Consider the following 22,624-nt stretch of genomic DNA (forward strand, 5'->3'; position numbering starts at 1 on the left):
AGAGAGAGAGAGGAAGAGAGAGAAAGAGAGAGACATAAAATTAAAAGCTTAAAATCTGCAAGAAAAGATATTTCCAAGTTAGATTTTTATTTGAAGTCTCAACAAATCAACTTATAATGATAGATAGAAAAGGAAATAAATATATTGCATAAAATTCATTTATTTCGTGAGGCTCCTTTACTCATCATTTTCTCACCTTTAAATTACTTTCGATCTATCACCTTTATGTTAAAGAATCTTTAAGTTCTATTAATGTTCTATTAAATCATCTGACACGTCTCTGCAAATAATCGAAATTGCAGTATGCTGTAATCTATATAGCTCGAGACATTAGCTCGAGGCATCGAATATGTTTTGTTAGTTTCGTGCCAAAGTAAAAAAAAGATAAAGCTATAGGAACAATATCGCAATTAATCTAAAAAAAGAACCCTTAGAAGCGATATTTTTATTGTTAACGTTATCAAAAAAGACTTGTATATTTTCAAAGATAATAGCTTTAAAATGTGATTGCACACATGCATTTATTTAGGATATATATATATATACCTATCTACTATTACTTCGAATGCCTTTCTGTCTACCAAAGCTTATCCACTCGATTTGTAAACAAGCTTCTATTGAATTTAATTCAATCGACAACAAATTAACTCCAATAAATAGCACGCCGAAATTTCTATTTTACAAATTTCAAATTGTTCAGACATTAAATCACAAAATTAATATAGAACAATCTGCTGAGTACGCAAGAAAGCGGTAGTTTAATTTTGTTCGTGATATTAACATTCCATGACAGCTTAGCTTTGAATATTTATAAAGTGACTACTGGACTGTAGATATACACATTGAAACTCAAGGCAATATATAATCCATATTTCTCATTTAAACTGACGGTTGTTTTTCAATATTTTTATTTAAAATAATATCCCTCTTATTGTTAGAGGAATATTTAAATTTAATCTTCTTTTTTTAAATTGTGTATTCATTTAATTAATGAAATTGACTCGTAGATTTCTCATTTTTCAGACATATTGTCACGATAGATATTTTTATTATGACGAAACTATTATATATTTTCGAGATGATGTATTTTTTTCTCGTTCATTAATTATTTATAAATTACTTGTCTAAAGTGAATAAATTTAATTTTCGCAATTGCGAATTTGATTGGTGATTTCATTCGAGCTTCAATATTAAGAGATACAATAGTATCTTGGCGCTAAAAATACACGCTGTGAATAATGCAAGATTAGTGCATCCTCAAACAAACCAGCGAGTTGTGGGTATCTACAATTATCGGATTTCAATAAGAATTGACTCAATCAAGTTTGTATTAGGCTCAACTGATAGCTTAGATTGCATTAATATAGTATTTCTATTTTTTCTTTACGTGTGCAAATATTACGACGCAAAATTTGAATCTGAAACTTTTATGTTAAGATACGTCATCGTCATTTTTATTATCATCATTGGGACTTTTTTATTTCTGTATTAGACTGCACTAGAAATTTCTTTCTTGCTTTCGTCAGATATTAAATATATCCATCTTATTTTAAGTTACAAAAGTGTATTCTGGAAGTACATTCTTTTCAATTTTGCGTCATTTCACCCTTGTTTAACGTAAACAACAAAGATGAAATGGTGCTGACGAACTTAAAGCGAAACGTAATTTTCTTAACGTTAAGAGTAGTGTAGTCCACCGATTCTAACTAACTGTTTGTGCGATACGTATATGCAGTATGTATGTGTGTGAGGGATAAGGGAGGGGAAAGTACACACAGCGCTGGATTCGAGAGAGGGGGAAGCGCATCACACATGTTAGAGGAAGAAGGAAGTGATTTGTTCCTTCTCTCTCTCATTGAGTTCTTTTTCTAACCCATTGTCTTCTCTGTCCTACCCGTTGCAGTCCCGTTGCTGTCATTATTGACAGATTCTTAATTGCAAGAAAAGGGGGAAGACTTGTTTCATAATAAGGAAAAATAGAAACGTGCAGGTTTTGAAGGTTACATGACAAGCAGATGATGTTATAGAAGGGAGCGAAAAATGTTTCAAGATTGTGGATGAATTCAGAGAAAAAAATACAGATTAAAATTATAACTTTTTATTATTCAATTTTTATTTTAATAATAATTTGATTAACTTATTTGAGAAAAAAATTATGAGTCTTCTTCATATATAATTCTAAACCGCTGAATAGAAGCAAGGGGAAAAAGGAGATTGAAAATAATGTAATAAATTGAGTTATATATTTAACCTTAGAAAGCTGAACTTATTTTTGGTTACTTTCCTGATTTAATCAGGATACGTGAAATCCTGCAACTTTGTCACGCTATATCTCTGGATTGAATACGTTTTTTTAGCTCTACTATTTTTTAGTTCAAAATATGTGAAATTTATACCTTGAAGTCTCACAAAGATAGAAAAATATGAATCAAATAAATAATATTTTATCTTCAATTAATTAGAATGTTTCAAAAAAATTTTATTGGAAAAATTCGCAAAAAATGATTACTTTAAATAAAAAAAATTTTTGAATTTTTAAATTTAATGTTCAATCAAAAACTCATAGAATTTCTTAGTTGACCTTTTGGACTAACAAAAAAAATCTCATCAATATGAATCGCTCAAAAAAGTATAATTATTTGAACTATTAAAAATTGACATTTTTGAAGAATCTACATATTTTAAATTTATAATTAATAAATAAAATTTTATTATTTAAACAATATAAAAGAATAATAATATAAGTAGATAAAGGATTATCATGTATAAATATTATCATAGTATGTGTAATTAAGTTTAGAGAATGATGCAACATTCGTTCTAAAGCAATAAATCCTGACCGAGCGATCTCCGAAGACTGACAGAAATTATAAAATTTCTATTGTTTATTATATTAAAATAGAATTCTTTTTAGTTCTACATTTTCGTGTACTTACTTTTATTATCCGAAACTCAGTAAACATATATTTAATAAAAACTAAAGGGAGACCAAAACGTCGAAAACTTATAAATTACCATTACGTGTGGATCCCTTAAACTTTCATGCATTTTCATCGAGAATAAAAATATTTGTGCAGGCTTATTATATCTATAGACGTTGTATCCATGTTCGACTTTCTAGGGTTAAGAATTGTAATATACAATTTTTTTACAAAACCATTAATTTATTTCTTACTTTAAAAATCATAATATTTATAATTTGCAGCATATACAATTTTATCAGTAGCGTATTCATTAACAATTTGTACTCTACGATTAAAATTTCATCATAAACTTCACGCAATTTTTTTAACGCATCACAGATTTAGAGTTCTTAATTTTCCAGAAAAATAAAATCGAAGAAAAAAAATTTAGATTTCTTCTGTTTTTTTCACAAAAATACGGAAAATTTAAAAAATACTCTTTTAAAGTATTCTTAATTTTCCGGAAAAATAAAATTGAAGAAAAAATCTTATATTTTCCTGGTTTTTTTATGAAAAATACAGAAAAATAAAAGAAATACTCTTAATTTTCCACAGAAATAAAATCAAAAAACTAAATTTTTTCCATTTTTTCCAAAAAAATATTCTTTTAATAGATTCTTTTTCGCCTATATTTGAATTTAATAATAGAATGTAATTCTTTAAATTATTTTAAATTATTTTTTACAAATAAATAAAAGATTAATCTCTGTTTATGCATCATTACATATACGGACAGGTTTTTCGCGGATGTGTTGATTGTAGGAAAAATTCTCGAGTCTAGAAATACTTTATGCTGCAGCCAAATAAGATATGAACATATCTGCAAACTTTGTCACATGACAATACGTAATAACATATAAGAAATTTATTCTTTTTCCGCCATTATACTCCGATATTAAATTTCTTACGGTTTGTCTTTCCTCTATTTTTTTTCATTGAAAAGAAAAGGGTAAATGTTTTCGTGTAGAAGATTTATTTCTTTTTTAAATTAATATTCAATGTCTTTACCAGAAAAGAGAGAGAGAGAGAGAGAGAGAGAGAAATTTATTTAAAATTTTTTAAAAAATTTCATAAATAGTCATGACAGGGAACTCTATTCATATATGATTTATTTTTTAGAATTCTTAAAAATAAAAGAAATTAGCAATTTAATGAAATTATTCACATAAAAATAAAATTATCTTAGAAGAAAAAAGTCTGGAAAAATATAGTAAGGAAAAAAACTCATTTTTTTCCAAAATTTCTGATTATTTATTCGGACTAAGAACACTAATCACATTTATTATTAATAGAGATAATAGTTTTGGCATATAATAGTCATAAATTGTTGAAATTTTTCATTATAGAAATTTTATAGAAATTTTATAGAAATTTTATAGAAATTTTTTTCTAAATATGTAAAAAAAAGCATGTAAAATTACGTGTTTTTTGCACGTTTTATCTTCTTATAATAAACATAGTAATTCATTTTTTTATTATACATTTTCAAGAACTTTTGTTATTCGATTTCCTCTGAGTAACTGAAACGGTGACGTTATCCGAACTCTTTTTTTATGTACATTCTGCACATCCAATAACTCGCATGCTTAATATTCGAAATCCAGCATAAATAACACGGTTGAAGGCTTCATGTATATAAAAGAATCGAGCGATGTAAATTTTACTATGTTTTTGTTATTTTGACAATTTTCACAATAAAATCATGAATTTTCCACGGTGTAGCCAGTGATATTGATTGCACGAATTCTTCCATATCTGCACGTTGTGTTATTGTTAACCATTGTATTGGCCACGGGAAATATAATTGCCTCGATTGTCTCCAATACATACTAGTAATATAAAATAATTAATTGATGCCAATTTCTAGATATTTATGTGATAGATGTTGGAGCGAATCTCTTTCCCAAAATGAGTTGCGTGGTGGTTTCGAGTAAGATGTTCTGTAAAAGGAATAATAAATAAGTAAACTGCAGAAAAATATATAAAAAGCTTTATAGAAATTTTATAGAAATTTTTTTCTAGATACGTAAAAAAAAGCATGTAAAATTACGTATTTTTTGCACGCTTTATCTTCTTAAACATAGTAGTTCATCTTTTTATTATACATTTTCAAGAACTTTTGTTATTCGATTTCCTCTGAGTGACTGAAACGGTGACATTATCTGAACTCTTTTTTTAAAGGAGTATACTCAGAAATTTCAAAAATCACATACTACTATGGTAATATAAAATAATGCATTGATGCCAATTTTTAGATATTTATGCGATGTACATTTTCAGTGTAAGTATGTAATGTTAGAAATATTTCCTGAAAATTTTAAGTTAATCCCCTGTATTTTCATGGAGATATATGATCTTGAATATATGTCCATTGGAGCAACCCTAATAGTAGTCTAGTACGAAGGAAAGAAGGAAAGCATACGTAGAAGGAAGAATACGTCATCAACAACAAATTGATATTTTAGGCTGCGTTCGGAAACACTCACTCGTGTGCCACTAATACATATCAGCCGTTCGAAAATACTCATGTGTACTCGGTGTGCATTACTATGAGATCATTCGGAAACGTCGAGAGAGTCACATCGAATGCCACTAAACCACCTGCGCGAAAAACAAGGGGAGTCGGTGTGAGCCGGTGTGTTATGACCGCAGCACAGACTTGCATAACTCATAATGTAGTGCATAAAGGAATCGAACAATCGAAATTCTTTTTTTCCGTAGAAAGGGAGAAAAAGACAATTATATCGCGTTTTTGAGTCAAAAAATTTTGAGCAGTTATATTAAAAAATTTGTCTAAGTTTTACTATTTTTTTATTTATTTTTATTCTAACTTTTTTTTTACATTGCTCTGCCTTTAATCATATCTTACACACATTATACAACAGATTATTTGTATAAATGTTGTAAAATTGTATGTGTCCAGTACTATTTAGAACAAAATTAATTCTAAGATCGACAATAAATCTCGCAGGAATTAATAGAGTTTTGAATGAAGCAACATCCAGCATCTAAAGTTTTATATCATTGATGTCAATTTTCTTTAAGGATTTACAATAAGACCTGTTACAATCAGAATATGGTTAATTGTCAAATCTGTTATGTTGACTCTACAATGAGTTGATAGTTGGAAGTCGATAACTAATAGCCAGCTTGTAAGATTAAAGCTGATTGATCAAATCCATCGATTAAGAATAATAGGCCTTCTATATGAGTCATAAGTTATAAATCAGAAGTCAAAAACTACTACTGTGATTGGTTCATTTCTAACTTATGACTTAAAATTTATGATCTATGGCTTATGTATTGTAGAATGATGTTTCCGAACGCAGCCTTAGAAGTATCAACTTCAAGAGAGTACTATATGGTCCTGGAATAGATGACTTTGTGTAAGTTGAAAAATTTTTTATTTAGTAGTAAACTGTACTTGAAACTTTAAACGCGTTTTTTTCAAAATTATATTTTCAAAATTGGTGACCAAAATGTTTCAAAAATCATTGCACCGATCAATTTGAAATTTTACGTGCTTTTTTTTAGACATGTAAATCTAGTCTTTAATCGAATGATTTTTTCCCATGCATTCTTTTTTTTAATGGACGAAAAATGTCCGTTTTTTTCATGAAAATTGAAAGTTCAACTTTGAATAGCCGCTATTTTATTCTACTTCAATTTTTTGGAAAATATCAATTGATTAAAGATTAGATAAATTCATATATTAACTAAATCTTTCGGATGTTTTCATTTCAGATAACCTGTTTCCTAATGGCAATCATCACAAAATGCGGGTTTTGGAAAACGACTTTCCGAATATTAGATATAATTTATTTATTTATTAATATTTTTACATTAAAAAAATATGAAAACTTTGTCAAAGTAGATTCTTTCGAACATAAAATCTTTCATACAAATATGTGCATATACTTTTATAAAAAAAATTCACTTTTAAAGAAAATTCGTCTTTTTTGGTCTCCTAACTGAGTATACCCCCTTAAACAGTGTTTCCTTTCACATCTTATAAATGGAGGGGAATGTTTTTTTTGTACATATATTAGAAGAACTGTTGCAACATGGTTGAAGGTTATTAATAAGCTAGAAAATACTAATAAGTTAAAAATGCACTTTGACGATATCGAACCTTTTTTTTATCTAAGGGATCGGCGCCAACGACAATAAAACATGTCTGTTTCCATGCTCTCTCTTCAAAATATTTTTGGCTTATCTTTACGACTGCGATAAAATCGCCTTTCGGAAACATGTTAAAACTTGCAGCGTACTAAATAATGCAAACTCTGTCATGCTGTGTAAGACGAAAAAGATATACTGAGTCAGTAGTTGAGTTCGAAGTTTTTTTTTGGGAATACTGTATCAGAGTGCTTAATTTTCGCGAAAGTTTTTAGTGGAAAGACTGTGAAAAAGAGTATATTTTAAAAAGGAGCAAACGAAACGTGATTTGATGGCGCAAGCCGCTCGATTGAATACGCGAGAAAAGTTTCATGCGTGGGAACAACATTGTGATAATTTTATCGAATCTCTAAAAAATCAGAATCATGTTAAACATCCGCAATTATCAATCAGTAATAGATAATCACTGATTCGTATCGCACGGCTTGAAAGTTTGAAGGATTCGGTGCGCAGAAGATTTGTGCAAGTGGGTACTGGATACAACGCGGGACTTCGATGGCGCGAGATTAATATGGCATTCGATAATTCGAATAGTCGATATTGACCGGTACCATAATAAACTCTGAACACATCGAATCTCGCCAATTTCTCGAAGAGCAAGAGAAACAGCCTGAGCAAGACATTATGCAGAGATATGATAATATTAAGATAAACACTGCATTTAATGATGAATTCGTATCAAGTAATAAACGCGCGAAGAAAAGTATTAATTCGGTAAATTATGAATTCTTCCGTTTAATTAATTAAAGAAGAGTAGCGCGCGTTGCGCGTCATCGAGCCTATTCTAATATTGCTAGGAGGAATATTAGGAACGCAATAGCGGATGAACGCTGCCACATATCATAGACGGTGAACGTGAACAAGTACAATCCATTACATGCGGGATGCCACCTTACCGCGAGAAATTAAAATAAAGAGAGCAATGATTAATGTGCAATCTCTAGGCAACGCGTGGTCAGTGGTAGTCGCTCTATGCTCTACCCAGCTAAAAAGCATACAGGAAACCTCATATCCTCATTATATGACGATATTAAATCTTTAAAGCAGTTTTCAATGACGTTGAGTTAAATTAAAAGATTTGAAAATCTCAACATCTTTAACATACATCAACTGCAGAAAATTTAACAACTGCGCTATCAAGTTGTCGAGCGAGGATAACAAGTAGTTCAGCTTCAGCAATTAGCTTCTGCATTTATTGTGTACGCCAATTTGAAATATGCCTTGGAGAAAATGGAGAAGGATTCAGTAACGTCTACTTATGCATATCAACAACAATTTATTCAGCATTGGGTACTACGTGCATTGCTTGTATGACGACTCGCTATCGAAGAATCGGTTTCAGCGGGATAAGGATTGTATAGCGTGGTTTGCTCGAAGAACTCCGAAATCTAGCGCATAGTGTACAGTCTATAATTTCGACTAATGTACTCAAGACAGATTTCACGCTAGACGATCGGGAAAAATTTAACACGCATTGTCAAGTGTGCGAAAAACCGTTCGCGCTAGACGCGAGTATGTCACTTGACCGGGCGATACAGAGAATTTTAACTAAGTGGCAAATATGCAAAAATAGCTTAGTTTTTTAAATGAGATATATTATCATTTAAGTTGTAATTCTTAATCAAGGTTCATATATGATTTGGATTGAGTAAGGTAACAATTTTTACATATTATAATTTAGTATTATTAATATCAAATCTTTTATACGCCTTAACGTTCAAATTAAATAGAATTTTTATTTATGGGATTTTAATAGATACAAAAATACGTATCACTTAGATTTCATCATTTATTTTTTAATTTAATAAAATTTTTTTGCAGAGCACGTACACACAACGCTTTTTTCCTTCTTTTTAAAAAGATAAATGTATACCGATATCATATTTTATAGTGTTTAACGTTTTCTTATAAATAGAATTAATCAACTTAATACATTTTTTTCCGAAGAACCGAAGAATATGCACTTTTAATGCCTTTTTTTACCCTTTTTTAAAAGTTTTGTACTGATATCACGTATTTTGTAGTGTTTGACCTTTTTCAAAAAGATAAATTTATATACTAATATCATAGCTTTTGTAGTTTTTAATGTCTTTTTATATAAAGAGTATATAAATTAATTTTTTACGAAGATTTTTTTTTTTACTTTAATATCAGGAAAGTCACTCAATCGTTATACAACGAGTTGAAACAGATTATTTGTAATGCGATACTTTTTACTCATTACCTGTAACGAGTAATATTATAGATTACTCATTACAAATAATCTTTTCAGTGATTGTTTAGTTAATTGAAGCCATGTATTATCCATCCAGAAACCATCACCATCTTTATCATCACCATCATCTTCGTTGTTTTTAGATTTTCTTTTTTTTATGTCTTTTATAACTCTTCTTTATGACTTCTTCCTTAATCGGTTGAGATTCCTCACCAATGGTGTTTTCGACAACCTGTTTCAAAGATTCAACGATAAAAGTCCTTTAAAACGGCTTAAAGTCCTTGTTTAAAAAAACTAAACCACTAAAACCGTTTAAAAAATTTCTTATGGATTTGAATCCAAAATCCGCAACAGCAATCTCCGACTGATTCCCCTCAAAAGAAGAATCAATTGGTAAATTTCCACAATAATGTAATAGATTCAAATGAAATTATCTATGATACAATTTCAATGAGATAGATGATCATACAATTTATTTTTAAAAAATTTTGATATTCACTTTTAAAATTTAATGAGATTTTATTGGAGTTCACACACAATACGCTTAAATTTTATTTTGTTCAATGGGATTGAATAGGAAAGCTGCACAATGACGTAATAGGATTCGACTTTCATATGATACGTGTTTAACGTTTTTAATCAGAAACGCGTTTTAATAAGATTCTATTGATTTTAGGAAATACGCTTTCACAGTTTTTTATGGGATTCTATCGGCTTTCATATGATATGTGTTTAATGAATTTTAATCGAAAATGCGTTTTAATAAGATTCTATTGGTTTTAATTGGAAATGCGTTTTCACAGTTTTTGGAATTCTATCGATTTTCATATAATATGTATTTAACGAGTTTTGATTGGAAATAATGAAAAAAAATTTTTTTATTTTTACATGATTTGTTATTATTTTTCACCTTTCTAGTTTAATTTGGGTTCACCGTTTTGTTCTACATTCTATTTTATTAATTACAATTAATTTTTGAAAATGCATCGTCACTGAGATTAGAATCTATGACCTATGATCTCTAAAACGATAGCCTAATACACTAACTAAGCTAATCGCACGCTTGTGATATCAAATGCCTTAACACCTTTTACAATAAAAAAAGGGTTAATTCAGTTTCATCGACTTTAATGATAGGTCCAATTATTTTTTTACATGAGTTTAATGAGTTTTAATCACGAACACGCTTTCACAGTTTTTAATAGGATTCTATCAATTTTTTTTATAATATGCATTTATTGAGTTTTAATCGAAAACACACTTTAAAATAAGATTCTACCGATTTTAAGAGGATATGCGCCCAATAGTATTTTATTAGGATTCAATTAATTTTCTTATGATATTGGGGTGCATTAATTTTAAGGGATCTTTTTGATAAAAATACGACTTTATTGTAAAAAAAATGATTACAAATTGATCAATCAAAATATTGTCCGTCGCTAGACACTACTTCCCATTTTTCTGGCAATAGTTGGATTCTATGTCGAAAGAATTCTTTCGAGGCTATCCATGAATCGACCCATTTTTTGGTATCTTCATAAGAATGGAAGCACTGCTTAGACAGGCCATGAGTCATCGATCGAAATAGATAATTGGAAGGACCAATATCTGGAGAATACGGCGGGTGTGATAGGATATCCCAGTTAAACGCTTCTAATGTTTCCTCGACCGATTTCGCAACATGTGACCGAGCGTTGTCTGGAAAATCATTTTGTCGTGTCTTTTTGTGTAATCTGGCCGTTTTTGCTTCAATTCAATTGGCTCAATTGTATCAATTATTGTTGGTAGTTTCTCAGTGATGGTTTTATTGAATTGGAGCAGCTCATAATACACTACATCTAGTTGATCTCATAAAATATAGAACATGTGCCATGAATATTTGGCTTTGCCATCAATGTTAATGGTTCGCCTGGGCATAATTTTTTGCGCTTCAAATTATCGTAGAGTATTCATTTCTCATCATCCATCATGATACGATGCAAAAAACTTTTTCTTCTGTGTCTTTGAAACAATTCACATTTTGCGCCTTTCGACACCCTCGATTTCAACTCGTACGGCACCAATTTCATTTTGAATCATTCCAATGGCCTTCAAACGTCTGGAAATTGTTAATCGATCAACATTTAATGATTCTGCAGGTTCTTCTTACATTTGATTCGTATTTTGATCAAGTAAAGCTTCCACTTCCTCTTCAAACTTTTTCGTCTGGCCTGGACTTTCTTGCCTTCCGTATTAAAACCTTTTTTTATAGTGTCGAAATCAGTACTCATGTGTTGAAATCGACGGCATATGACATAAGCTTCCGACAGCTTTCGTTGACTTTCAGCAGCACTTTTCTTCAAATGGAAGCAAAAAAGCAAAGCTTCCGTAAATTGCGTTTTGTTGGCGCAAAATTCGACATATTCAATGCTCAAAAAAACAATGTTGTTTATATTTCGGCAAAATGACACATAATGAAAGCCACAGTGCTTTGAACATGAAGATAGCAATAATATAGCCCTAACTAATATGCGATATTAGTTACGCTATCTCTTAAAAATCCTTTAAAATTAATGTACATTATTCAGTATATGCGTTTAATGGATTTTAGTCGAAAAATCATACCGAGTTAAATGAGGTACTGCCGAATTTTGTACGCTATAAGTTCAATGGATTTCAATCATACTGAATTGAATGGAATTCTATCGGATTTTGCACGTTATAAATTTAATGATTTTTAATGGGTTTTTTAATCGGAAGATTTTTAATCGGAAGTTTATTTTTATCGAATTTAATAGGATTCTATCGGATTTCTTACGAGCGTTTAATGAACTTTAATCGGAACATCCCTTATACCAAATTAAATAAGATTTTATCTTATTTACCGAATTTAATGGGAATCTATCGGATTTCTTACGACAGCGTTTAATGCGCTTTAATCAGAACATTGTTTATATCCAATTAAATGGGATTTTATCAGATTTTTGTGTGTTACGAGTTCAATGAATTTTAATCAAAAGTTCACTTTTATCAAATTTAATAGGATCCATTCGGTTTTTGCTACGAAGTTGAATGAAAAAATAATGAAAAAAGCGCTTTTCTGATTGAATTTTTTAAAATTGTATAAAAGTGAATTTCTTATTAATACCCATTACACGAAGTTAAATGAGATTATATCGGATTTTTTAACGTAAAAAATCCGATATATTATAATCTCATTCAACTTCGAATTTCCGATTAAATCTGATAGAATTTCAATAAAATATAAATATAAATAGATATAAATAAATTTTCGATTAAAACCCATTGATCTTGATATTTATGAAATCCGATTAAGACCCATGAAATTAGTTTCCCATTAATATCCAATGAACACGTAGCATATAAAATTCTATAGAATCTACAGAATTAAACTTGGCGTAAGAGAATTTAAATCCAATTAAATCGTATTAACACATATCTAGCGCAATTCGATAAAATCTCATTAAATTCAGTAAGTGAATTTCCTATTAAAATTTATCTTATCTTATCTTAAAATCTATCTTCATCTTATAATCTAACGTACAAAATCCAATAAAATTCCATAAAATGTAGTCAAAGAATTTCCGATTAAAACTCATTGAACGAAATCTGATAGAATTTAATTCGATATAAGCAATTTTCTGATTAAACACTATTGCACGCATAGCTTACAAAGTCTTGCAGAATACCATTAAATTCGGTACTAGCGACTTTTCAATTAAAACTCATTAAGCGCTTCAGAAAAGATCCAATAGAATCTTATTAAACTCGATAAAAGTGAAATAATTAAAATCTATTGAAATCATAATTTACGAAATCCAATAAAATTCCATTAAATTTGTTCAAAGTGAATTTCCGAAAGCCATAAAGTCGTATGATATAAAATCCAATGGAATTTCATTAGTTTCGAATGATGTTTTCCAATTAAATTCTATTGAAATAGTATCTTATAAAATTCAAAATCCTATTAATCTTGGTACATAAATTCTTTATTACACCCCAATAATTATCGATCGTATGAATTCCGATAGAATCCTGAACTTGGCTACAAATACTTCCCGTTTAAAATCCATTGAAAGTGTATACTACGAAAACTGATAGTATCCTATTGCACTTGGTCGAAGATGTCTTCCGATTGAAACTCATTGAATGTTACGAAAATAGATAATATTCGATCGAAGCAATTCTTCGATTAAAACTAATTGAACGTGAATGTTACGAAAATTGTATTCTATGAACAATGACAAAATAAACAGTAATATACAAGCTTAAAATAGATGACTAATTTTATTATAATAATACCATATATTTAGAAGGATTCCCCCTTATATTATATTCCCCTTATATTATGTTCCTTTACTCTAGTACTAAGTTTTCATTTCGTTTGGCCGACATATGAAGCGTTGTCTTTGCATGCAATTTTGTAGACTACATTATTTTTGCTCATTGTATCTGTTTTATATTTGTGCACTTTAATGAACATATTTAATTTATTTATACATTCCTGTAAGAACATGCTTGTTTAAATTTGATATGATGCACACAATTTGGGAAGAAACTGGGAGAATGATCAACTTACGGATAAAAGAACAACGTGATGTCAGGCTAAAACACGTTACGCAATCAGCATTATCAAAATACAACATCGAAACAAGACATCAAATACTATTTGATAAAACGACTACAATAGCCAATATTACATCATACTTTCCAAGAAAGTATAGAGAAGTTATAGAGATACAAAAACCTTATCATCCGAATAGAGATAATGATTACAACATAAATAAAATATGGAAAAACATTCTCACGGTTATTAAAGACTAATCGATTTTCCCTACCTCCTTCCCTCTATCCGCAATTCTCTTCTTTCCTCCCACCAACAAATAGCATAATATAAAAAGAAGCGATCCGGAGGAACAGCAGGTTGCTCCTCGCCCTGTTGAAGTGGATTGTAAGGTTCACGAAACGTTGGCATTCCAAGAATGAATCTGGACATGGAGGAAACCCGCGAAAAGCATAATCTTTAAATGAAATTTCTTTCAAATAAGAGTATGTACTGATTTCTTTTGATGTTGTTTTCTTTCTTACCAATGTCCTATTGAATTAACAATTGATGTCATTAATAAAAGATGGGAGTACGTATCAAAGAAGATTAGTATTCCGTTTGACGATTTCATGATGGCTATCCGCTTAATTTTAAATTCCATCTATTTTTCATTTAATAATAAATATTATAAGTTTTCGACACTCCTATGGGTTCACCATTGTCTCCAATTTTGGCTGAAGTAGTAATGCAAGACTTAGAACAACTTACAATAGAAAATTTGCTTGTGGAGTTATTGTTTTACTTTTGATATGTAGATGATATCATTTTAACAGTTAACAGCACCAGTTGAAAATATTAATAAAATTTTGAATATTTCTAATTCCTATTATGAAAGATTACAATTCACGATGGAAGTTGATAGTGAAAGAAGATCGAGCTTTTTAGATATTTTAATTATCGAGGATCAAAAGTTTGTTTTTGATAGATATCAGAAAACAACCTTTTCCAGCAGGTTAATTTTTATATCATCCTTTATGTTATGAAGGGCATTATCATTGATATAGTTGATAAGATTGCTCTACTATCCTATCCCCGTTTCCAAAAAAATTATTCAATGCAATTAACATTTTCTTAAACAATGACTATCCACTCCAGTTTATTTTTTCCACCATCGAAAAAAAAATGTTACACTAACAATTCTAATGTAATGCATAATAAAATTCATACACACATTAAATAAAAATATTTCCTTATGTAAAAACGATATTGGAAAGTTTCTTATCGATAACAATGAAATTTAATTGCAAATTTGTCTTTACCATTCCAAATACTTTAAAAAATTTTATAAAAAAAGGAAAGATCAACTTGAATTATTATCTAACCAAAATGTTGTTTATAAAACATCATGTGAGAATTATGAGGCTAATTACATGGGCCATACAAAAAGAATATTAAAAACCAGATTGTATGAACATATTTCTGATTTTAATAAAAAACAGGGTCTCCATCAGGTTATAGAATCGTTAGTCATAATCAATAATTTTAATTGGAAGCAGGTAAAAATCTTAGACAATGAACATCGTATAATAAAAGATTGATATCAGAAATGATTCATATAAAAATATAAAATCAAGATTTAAATAGTCAAGTGGAAACTGAATTTTTATCTTATCAAATCATAAAATCACTCTCCCTCTCTTAATTCATGATAATTTTTCGAGAAGTTCAATAGATTAAACAGTGAGGATATTAGAATATCATTTTATAGTGTTAATAAGTTGCGTGAATTTATCAAGGTACATAAGGATCTTCCGCATGAAAAAAATCTAATGTGGTACAAGATCTGTTGCAAAGATTGGTTGCGAACTACGTGAGACAAACAGAAAGACAGCTGAAGATGAGAATAACTGAGCACAGGAATATTCGGTGGAACACAAACCACATATTCGGCCATAACTGACATCGATTGGAAGAGGACTACAAGTTCGATTGGGAAAATATTGTAATTTTGGATGAAGAACCAAAAGAAAGTATAGAAAGAAATCAGAGATACTACACATCAGGAGACAGACACATGACTTCAATCTGCTGACAGACTTGGAGGGGCATCTCAAGGCTTACTTTCCAATTGTAGACGGATTATAAATACCAGAGCGTTGTTATTGCTAGCTAATCAGTATACATTTTTTTACATTAAGATTAAATTATTAAAGATTCAATTTTGGTTTTAACGTCCATCTAGATTTTTAATTAATATCATATCAGATTATAATTAATATCAGAGTCTTTTCCCATCTTTTTTCTTTTTTTTTTGCGATTAATATTTTAGATGTTGTCACATCCTGGCCTATTTTGATAGATAGCAATGAAAGATCGCGAGGGGGCGCATGGAATGGAGCCTCGACTCCGATGTAATAGATATGTCTTTAATAGATTCGTTATAATTACGTTACCGCTTCCCGATTTATTTAGGAGTTCTATTAGAGGCGCCTTTATGTGAGGGTTATGTATATATGACCAAGAGAGGATCGCCCTCACCATGATGAGTGTTGTCATCTCTTAAAGCTCTTTGGGAGAACCGGGAAGGGGACAGAAAGAGATAATAAACAAGAAAGAGATGAAGCGATAGTTTATTTGATGATCTTTATTTTCAATTTCGATGCTTGCGACACGAGACTTTCCGGTGATTTTCGGTCTCATAGGGATCCTCATTGGGGGCTTCGACGTGTCTAGCGGAGGAAGGCGGGAGACCTCCCTTGATACTCGGGTTATATAATAGGTTCCGTGACTGAGTCGGCGTGTGTGCCCGGAGGAACAGTCGAATGGGGGGGGGGGGGAGCCGAAGGAGACCGACACGAGTTTGAACACTCTGGGATCGAAATCCCCGTGCAAAGTCTTTATTAGCCGCCACAGTTGGTGCTTCCACCCTTCGTGTCTCGATCTTGGCAGCTACGGTAGTGATAAAGAAAGTAACTGGATGCCCGAGACAAAGAGTGTTAGCGTAAGATAAGACAATATAATAGAGATTGCGAAAAAAAAATTATAATAATATGGGTAGGGGAGAGGGGGGGAGAGACGACTTCTCCTTTTATTGGCGGCGGAAATGTTCCTGTCCGAAAAAGCACGAGGATGCGGTAGAAGCAGAGAGGAGTGGGCGCCCGAAGGCAAGCGCCCAGCCTTGAGTAGGGGGAAGTAGCCTGAAACGACCCTGAGCGCGCCAAAGATAAAGAAGGAGAAAGAGTCAGTTCGTGAAAAGGTTCCGCACGCGGCAGCACAACAACCATTTTTTTCGCAATAGAATAGGACTCAAGATAGATATTAACTAGATTGTTAGATATGATAATAATATAATTGTTTATTGGTACATGAAAAGGACGCAAGATCCTTCTAGAGCTTGAAGGACAGAATTGATTTATCAAATAGAGATTATAAATATAAATAAATTGCGCGTAACGCGAGAATTATAAATATGGAACTATGACTACAGGTTACAAGTACCGAAATTATATGACTGTAAGTACGAGATAAATTACAAAATTTATAAATGTAGTATAAATAACGCAGATTTTATAAGTATGGAACTGCGGTGTCGTGAAAAATTCTAAGTTCCCCGTCAGGAGTTAGCCGCTGGCTTAACGAGACCGAAAATTCTTAAGTCGAATTCCTGTCGAACCGTGTCGTGCTTACTATTGGGAAAATAAGCTAAAATTAATAAACAAAACGAACGAGGTGAGTTATCGGATGAGAATTGAGAGTCCAAGATCTTCGCAGCATCGGTTTATATACTCTAAAGGAGTAACGTGGTAAGAAGAGTAATTTCGAGATTGATTCTAGAATATTCTACAAATTTTCGTTTGCCTATTACTTGCTAAATATTAATGATATCGCTATTCCATGGACATGAGGTGAATCTCCATAGTTGATTCGTTGTTTAATGTCCTTATAACGATTGAAATGCACCTGCAATTGTCTGCTGTAGAATTTGTTGTTTTTATATAACGCCTTTCGCGTATCTACTCGATACAATTGAATTGCTTATGAGACTCCGAATATTCCGTGCTCAATTCCGGTAATTGGTCATTATAATCAATGCGAGGCGTCGCTAGCTGTTTTTGTATATTCTTTCAATCTTAACAATCAATTCGTAGGAATTCTGCGTGTTTTTCTTTATTTTATAAATGTATAATACCTATAGAGATGATATCTACAGAGAAATAGACTTTATTTATACATAGTTGTTACAATTCACATAATCACTTTAATTAAAATGATAAAATTATATTAATTAACTATTCTCTTGTAGAAGAAAATAGTTATTGCGATATAAAATCCTCATTACTTGAGACTTTATGGAGTATTTTATGTGCAATTACGTGACTCTTATAAACAGATGTCCTTAATTTTTATTATTTAATGGTTAAAGAGGGGAGGTCCTTCTTCCTTATTGTGTTTTTTGAAGTGAATGTGGGTCTTTTCTTTAAACAACTTATTTAAAATAGTTGTAATGGTAAGAGTGATAATAGCGATTCACGCGATTGGATCATGATCCGTGGGGGGAGATCGTGCTCTCGGCTCGATCAGTTGTACAGGTATAAGTCGTGCGTTCCTGGCTATAGATAGTGATCTAAAGTGACAGCCAGTTTGTCAGCCGGATGTTACAGTGTATTAAAAATTATTTATTAATTTTACATAGTTGAACATTGATTTGAATGGTCAAAGACTGGTTTTTTACTAAACCGATAGAATTTAAGTGTTTGCTATATGATGCATTTTTGTTTTAGTGAGCTATCTTCTATTTTTTTACAATAAATCGTTTTTGCTTTCAACAAATTTATCTTTTAATAATTTTAATATATTTTAGATTATAATTAGAGTTCGTTTTTATATTATTAGTTTCTGTTAATAGGTGAAGGTGGCTCACTGAAATGAATTAATTTGGAAAAAAAATTTTTTGTAATTACAACATCGTATTGTCTCTGAGAATGACTCAAAAGTAAGAACATGTAAATGGATTAATTATTAAAAAAGTTGTTTTGTTAACCATATTGATTTGCACAAGAATTATCATGCTTGATTCTTATTGCTTTGTTACTATATATTCATTTTGTATCATTAAGGAATCTTTAGGAATTAATTTATATTTAATAATATGCAGGCTGTGATAATGCATCCTTCTCAGTTTTCGTTTTTTCAATTTATTGGATTTGTATTTGGGTTAGAAACAGTTAAATTGCTTAAATTGTGGATTAAGTTACATATTATGTTTACGAAAAATGCTTTGCGCGTTAGATTTATTAAATATTGTGTCGCAAATAATATCCTACTACTTGAGATTTTATAAGACTTCGTAAATGTGGAATTTCTAGATTCACGTATTTTCTGACTTCAATCTTCACAAATCTGTTATAGAAACTTCTTGATGTAAATTTATAACAATTATTGAATAGTTTCTGGTAGGCAAGAATTATTATTACAAAATGTTTTAAAAAATTTAGTATTTGATTTTTTTAAGAACATAAAAATTATTTTAGAAGAAAAATATTCTTTAATGAAGTATGATCTCCGCACTTTTAAGCTACAGAGACGCCCCTGCCAGAGCCAGAGCGTCATGAGCACCCGGCAGCTTGGCCACCGAGCCTCGAGCGAGTGGGGGTAGCGCGCCGGAATCGGCCAGAAATGTGCAAATCTTTGCGAGCACTGATGTATAGTATGTATATAGTATGTATATATGTAAATATATATAATATGTATATAATATGTATATAGTATGCAATATATAATATATAAAATGTTCTTTAATGAAGTAAGTAAAAATATTCTTTAATGAAGTATGATCTCCGCACTTTTAAGCTACAGAGACGCCCCTGCCAGAGCCAGAGCGTCATGAGCACCCGGCAGCTTGGCTATCGAGCCTCGAGCGAGTGAGGATAGCGTGTCGGAATCGGCCAGAAATGCAAATCTTTGCGAGCACTGATGTATAGTATGTATATAATATGTATATAGTATGTATATATGTAGATGTATATAATATATATATAATATGTATATAGTATACAATATATAATATATAGATATAATATGTAAATATAATTTGTACATGATATTTATAATATGTATTTATATTTTTGTATTTATATTTTTGTATGTATAATATGTATTTATATTTTTTATAATAAATATAATTTTTACAATATAATACATAATCTTTATGTATTCACGAATTGTGTTTGTCAAATCCCAACCATTTTACGTAAATCGCATTCTCTTTTCTCTCTCCTTTTATGCAACATCTTTTCAACGAGATGCATGTTGGGATTAATGTTATGCAATTATGTATTCGTAAAATCCTCTAGCGACTCCTTGCGAGAATCTTCCAATACGTCACTGGATTAGTTTGCTGCACTTTGATAATTTTAAACATCTCCGTGGTCCAATTCAGTGTATAAATTTATTAAAGACTGTTTTGAATTTGCTCACGTGTACTGATCCACTTTGTATTGCGACAATCTTTACGCGATTGTAAACTGTAATTAAGCAAGCCTATGGGCGATTGTGGGGATAATGTCAACGGGATGCCTATTGATAATTCGATATTAGGCGCATTGTAATTTGATACGAAACGCGATAGGATGTCCATTTATAGTTTTTGTTGTGCAATGTAAACTGTTTCCACTTATCGTTTTTTTAACGTACGGTTGAACCGTTCAACGACCGATCATTACGGAATACGTAAACTAATGGTTGATGTTGCGACTTTTTAAGAATTTCTGCACAACCGAGTTGTAAAATTTCTTTTCTCTGCACATCAGTCTGCACATTTTTCGGATCTTCTATCGTCTCGAATTATCTTAGCGATTGCCTTCGTCACTTCGTCTCCGCTCTTGGCTTTAAGCAGCACGGTCCATTCGTACTTACTCAACATATCAATAACGGTGAGAATGTATTAATAATCTTGAATTGCATAGGTCGCATCTCGATCATATCCGCCTGTCACAAGTCGTCGTATCGTTTATTATGACGTTTCTTCACGGAAAATTTCTTCTCACCGCACAATGGACGATCCAAAATCTTGGCTAAAATTCAAAATATTGATTGATTGGCATAAAATTCAATATTTAAGAGTTTGTGGGGTCACTGATTTCGAATCCGAACTAAAAATTTCGAAATTCAAAATAACGGATCCAAAATGACGAACGAGAAACAACGAATTACCGTTGTTTAATCTATTGAATTTTTTGGAAAACATTGGAACATTAGGAACAGTAAAACATGAAGGCCCCGCGCTTTCGATAAGAAAAAGAAATTATCTTTATTCCATTTTTTTTCTTAATAATGTTTTTCAATCGTTTATTAATACTATATAATACTATATAATACTCAAAAATGAATTCTAGATAATCATTCTTTAACAAGATTTTAATTACAAAACAAAAATTATCAAGATGAAATTTAGGATTTGAAAGTCATTCTATCTACCAAATCAGCAATCGTGTGTCTCTTTTTTGAGAAATCGGGTGATAAGACAAGAAATTCAAGTATCTCCCCGAAAACATTAATTTATGGTAATATCAAATTCGATTTTATTATTATTAAAGTAACATTCAAAAAGTTTAACCATTGTTACAGACTTTCATGATAAACTGAGTTCTCGGATACTGAGTTAAAAATATCGAGAACCGAATCAAAGTAGTAGATGCTGCCATAATTATATTATATCATCTACATATCTATAATAAAAGGGTAGTGATGATTGAATCAAATACAAGGTTCTTTCCAAATTTCGCGTGACCAGATCAGCAACGACGGGAGATAACGGAGAGCTCATGGGAGTGCCATATAATTTTGCTTATATATAATATTATTAAAGATGAAAATGTGGAGTTAAAACAAATTCAACAGCTTTAATAAATTCGTCTTTCAATAAACAATAATTCCTAGAAATACTGCCAATAATCATTAATACAATCAATTGCATAGTCAATCGGTTTAGTAAAAAGATTGACCACATTTATTGAAATCAAGATAAAAAGACTAAGACCACATCTAATGAAATCAAATATGTTCATTAATCAAATGAAATTTATTAAGCTTCTCAACAATTTGGAAACTATTCTCTGTATAATTGTCCGCTTTAGGGATATTTTTTACAATTATGCTGTGTAGAAAAACTGCTAACTGGTAAAAAGAACTATTCAATGAGAAAATTATCAAACGAAAAGAGTAATTCTGTTTATGTATCTTCGGCAAGGCATAGGCTCTCGGAAGTATTCCATCATTGCAAAGTATTGTAACATCCTGTATTTTGAATTGGATATATTTAGTGAATTACCTTCTATTATTTGATAAATAATATTGATAATAATAATAAAAATCGTTTTTGCTTCCAACAAATTTATCTTTTAATAATTTTAATACATTTTAGATTGTTATTAAACTTCGTTTTTATATTATAGTTTCTATTAATACGTGGAGATGGTTCACTAATATGAATTAGTTTATAAAAAAATTTTTTGTAATTACAACATCATATTGTCTCTGAGGATAGCTCAAAAGTGAGTCGAAACATTTAAGCGAATTAATTATTATTAAAATTGTTTTGTTAACCGTATTAGTTTGCACAAGAATTACTGTGCTTGATTCCTACTTCCTTATATGATTGTATATGGTATCACATATAATTATATCCCACAGATAATTATGTAATGTTCAAGATATGTATAC

The 22,624-nt window shown here is 30.6% G+C and overlaps 1 pseudogene; it reads left to right on the forward strand.

Moving 5' to 3' along the window:
• LOC105624433 overlaps window positions 1–22,624 on the forward strand; it is a 267,247-nt pseudogene that overhangs the window by 212,082 nt on the left and 32,541 nt on the right.

This window comes from Atta cephalotes, assembly GCF_000143395.1.
Source record: "Atta cephalotes unplaced genomic scaffold scaffold00078, whole genome shotgun sequence".
Lineage (NCBI taxonomy): Eukaryota > Metazoa > Arthropoda > Insecta > Hymenoptera > Formicidae > Atta > Atta cephalotes.